Here is a 4,782-nt window from a genome sequence, read left to right as displayed (position 1 = left end):
GGAGGTCCGTTTCGTCCGTTTTGCGGTACGCCACACCCCTCCCGATCAACAGGACCCTAGTTTCGACCGTAGGAGGTCCGTTTCCTCCGTTTTGCGGTACGCCACACCCCTCCCGATCAATAGGACCCCCGTTTCGACCGTATGAGGTCCGTTTCCTCCGTTTTGCGGTACGCCAGGCCCCTCCCGATCAACAGGACCCCGTTTCGAACGTGGCCGGTCGAACACAAGGCCGTTTCCTCCGTTGTGCGGTACGCCAGGCCTCGTTTCCATCGCTTGTTCCGTCCAAGCCCTCCCAATGAACACGACCACGCATTCCGTTCCGACCCAGTCGGTTGGCTCCCCATGAACACAACGAAGATGTTGTTTCTCCGTTCCGACCCAGCCATGTATGTATGCGCGAGTAGGCGTTCGAGACCCTGCCCGTATGTACGTACATGGACGTATTTTCTTTCTTGCACCCTCACCGATGTACGTACGTGTACATGCTACGTACGCGCCTCTACTACGACACGTACGCGCCTCTACATCTATGACACGTGAGCGCCTCTACATCGACCAGTATGTACATACATGTTCATGACCAGAATGACAACGCTACGTACGCTTCGACCAGGTGGGTCCCGACTGTCAGGCACTTCCTTGCGTGCGAAGATGTAGCTGGTGGGTCCCAGTAGTCAGGGGGGCGAATCATTTTTTTTGCCCGGATGCACTTCCTTGCGTGCGAAATATGGTGGGTCCCAGCAGTCAAGGGGGAAATGTTTTTTTCGCGAAATATGGTGGCCCGTCCGGTGGGTCCCCGCTGTCAGGTGGAGGAATAATTATTTTACGCGTAATAAGGAGGCACTTCCTTGCTGCGGTCGTGGACCCGGCTGTCAACCTCTCCATGTACAGTCCACGTCCTATGGAAGCCGTTCCTTGACCACGTTGACCATGCCGCGCCGAGAGCACCAGGGCGGTGGACGATGGCGAGGCCTAGGAAGGGGACGACGCGGAGCCGGGGAAGATGCGGTAGTGGATGCCCACGCATAGAGGAGTATGAGGGTTCACTGGTTCGCTGTGGTGTGAGGCTGCCGTCGCCGCAGAATAACAGGGGGTGTGGGTGAATAGAGGGATGGCCTGGCCAGCGGTGGGAGTAGTAGGGGGCGGTGAAGCCTCCGTCGCATCGCAGCCGGCCACGGGAGGCAGGAGCACGAGGCACGACCGGCGCTGGTTTGGGTGGCTGGAGCAAGAAGACAAGAGGTTGAAAAATCACTACGGTTGTTGGATGGACATCGTACGGTCACTGGAGCTAGAATCATGCATATTGACTAAGTTGACAAAGCCCTCCGTCCCCGTCAACTTAGTAGGCCTACAAGTCAGCCTGCCACTATACTGGGTCCCAGCTAACAGGGGGAGTATTCATTTTTTTTGTGCGTAATAAGGAGGCACTTCCTTGCGTGCGAAGATATAGCTGGTGGGTCTGAGCTGTCAGCGGCGGTAACGTTTTTTTCGCGAAACACTGAGGCCCTTTCGGTGGGTCCCCGATGTCAGGTAGACGAATCATTATTTTGCGTGTAATAAGTAGGAATTTCCTTGCGTGCGGCCGTGGACCCAGCTGTCGGCCTCTCCATGTACAATCCACTTCAGATGCATGTCGGTCGTTGACCACGTTGACCAGGCCGCGCCGAGAGCACCAGGGTGGTGGACGACGGCGAGGCCTAGGAAGGGAACAACACGGAGGCAGGGAAGATTCAGTAGTTGTTTCCCACACGGAGGGGAGTATGACCGAACGAGGGTTTACTGGTTCGTCTACCGTCGCCGGAGAATAACAGCAGGTGTGGGTGAGTAAAGGGATGGCTAGGCTAGCGATGGGAGTACAGTGGGGCGGTGAGGCCTACGGGGTAGCACAACCGGCCGCGGGGAGGAGGGAGCAGGCAGTCCCGCCGGTGCTTGTTTGAGCGTCTGGAGTAGGAAGAGCAGAGATTGAAGAAGCACGACGGCCGTTGGATGGCCATCCAACAGTCACTGCTTGTGCGTCAACCTTTTTCTAGGAAAGCCTCAAATCTGTGGAAAACAGCATACAACCCATCTGCCATTATTTCTAATAATTTACAGCCCATTTGCTAATTCTTAAGGTTTTTTTGGATCCCATATTCTTTTTGTTAGCATTACAGCCCATATTGTGGCCACGGTTAAAAAATTATACGAAATTTTGCATATTTCGGTGCGGTCCGAACTGTTTTTAATCCCGAAATTTTGACTCACATTCAAACTGATTTTAAAAATAAATGTATATCAATATAAAATCCAACAAATTCTCCACACATAAAAATTAATGTAATTTAAAATCTCGAAATGAAAATATATATTTGAAACTAATTGCCGGTTTGATGTGTTTTAAAAATGTACAACCCATTTCTCATTACTGATAGGCCATTTTCTCGGCCAGCCGAATGAAGCTCTCCTCCTCTTGAAATATTTGCAGCCCAACAGGCCTGACAAAGCGATTTACTTGGCAAATCACAAAAAAAAACTGGGTTGTGGCCTTGGACCCAGCTGTCAGCCTCTCCACGTACAGTACTCTTCCGATGGAAGTCGGTCGTTGACCACATTGACTACGCCGCGCCGAGAGCACCAAGGCGGTGGACGACGGTGAGGCCTAGGAAGGGGACGACGAGGAGCCGGGGAAGACGCGGTAGTGGATGCCCACGCGGAGAGGAGTACGAAGGTTCACTGGTTCGGCTGCGGCATGAGGCTGCTGTCGCCGCAGAATAACATGGGGTGTTGGTGAGTAGAGGGATACCCTGGGCCAGCGGTGGGAGTAGTAGGGGGCGGTGAGGCCTCCGCGGCATCACAGCCGGCCACGAGAGGCAGGAGCACGCGGCACGACCGGCGCTGCTTTGGGCGGCTGGAGCAAGAAGACCAGAGGTTGAAGAAGCACTATGGCTGTTGGATGGACATCGTACGGTCACTGGAGCTAGAATCGTTCATATTGACTAAGTTGACAAAGCCCTCCGTCCTCGTCAACTTAGTAGGCCCACAAGTCAGCCACCCACTATGGTGGGTCCCAGCTAGCAGGGGGTATTCATTTTTTGGTGCGTAATAAGGAGGAACTTCCTTGCGTGCGAAGATATAGCTTATGGGTCCGACCTGTCAGTGGGGAGGGGGCGTTTTTTCCCGAAATACAGAAGCCCTTCCCACGTACAGTGCACGTACAGTGCGTAATAAGGAGGAACTTTCCTTGCGTGCGACCATGGACCTCGTGGGTCCCAGCCGTTAGGCTCTCCACGTACAGTCCTCTTCCGATGACTCTCGTATGTTGACCACGCCGCGCCATGCGCACCGAGGCGGTGGACGACGGCAAGGCCCCAGACTGGAACGACCCAGAGATGGGGTAGACGCGGCAGTGGAGTCGCAGACGGAGAGGAGTGGGAAACTTGACTGGTTTGGGTGCGGGGTGGGCCTACACTCGGCACCGAATAATAGGAGGTGCGGAGTGGAGGGATGGCCTGGCCGTCGGCGGGGTAGCGTTTCGCCGAGGAGCGCAAAACAACGCCGCTGGACGCCGAAGGCTGGAGCAGGCGGTTCCGACAGCGCTGGGGGAAGAAGACGAGAGATTGAAGAAGAATGCCGGCCCATGGATGTAAATCCAACGCCTTCTTAGGCTTCGACCTACTGGCCCACATGTTAGCCAGTCCATTTGTTTTTTTAGTCCATTTGGTGGGCTGGGTGAAACAATGATGTAGCATCTATGCAGTCCGTTTAAATCCCATTTGCATTTTTCTCGAAATCCGCGGACTTGCTGGGCTGGGTGAAAATATCATGTTGGGCTAGACGGAGAAATGTTATAAAAACATAAACACATGATTGCACGTCAGTAAAATCTTTGCAAGCTTATATACGCAATCACTAGGAGTTAACTTGGCAAGTTATATATAAAAAATTATTATTATTATTTTGTAAGAACTTTCAACTTACGAAATAAAATATCATTTTAATTTGATGAGTTAATAGTACGTGGGGTATTATTATTTTTTAGGCTAGACGTGGGACAGTTGAGTTGGTTCTAGGGGAAAGTATTGGGAGAAAACTCAGTTTACATCGAAAAAGAAAGTGAGAGAAAATTCAGAGACCTGCTGGGTCCACCTGAGGAGAGGAATATGTTGGGAGGAAGGAGATTCAAAGCACGGCAGCCGAGTGAACTAGTTTTTTTATGGACAAGTGAACTAGTTTACATACATTAGCGAATAGCCGCTAAAAAAGCAATCAGGTTAATGGGTTCTTAAAAGAAATATTTTAGACAAAATAGATAATTACGACACATAGGCTAATGCATGAAACACTCAGATGATAAAGGTGCTTATAAACAGATAAAGTACAACATCTAGACCTTCCTGGCACGCTTGATCATGACACTGCGGTTGTCCGTGTACTCGTCGGTTACGGGAAGCAGACACGCCCTCATGTCCAAGATCTGCCTGTACATGTCGTAGCATGCGTATGCGTCCTTGGCTGCGTAGGTTATGTAGGATAGATTCAGAGGTACCTCCCACGTGTTCAGGTCTTCTTCTTTCATGTTGGCGTATCAGGGATCGATGATGGTCTCAGCGAGGTCAACCACGGAGTCCTTCTCCTTCCCGTTGCTGATGATCTTGTATTGCTTCTGGATGTCGACAAGCTTGTTGCACCAGATGGACAAATCATCACATTCTTCCATCTCTCCACCGTAGCGAAGGTGCAGTCGGCGCTGCCGATGAAACGGGCGAATGCTCCAGAACATGGTGCAACCATAGGACTGAGGCG

This window comes from Triticum dicoccoides, chromosome 2B, assembly GCF_002162155.2.
Source record: "Triticum dicoccoides isolate Atlit2015 ecotype Zavitan chromosome 2B, WEW_v2.0, whole genome shotgun sequence".
NCBI classification, from domain to species: domain Eukaryota; kingdom Viridiplantae; phylum Streptophyta; class Magnoliopsida; order Poales; family Poaceae; genus Triticum; species Triticum dicoccoides.
Note: the sequence above shows the minus strand (reverse complement) of the source record.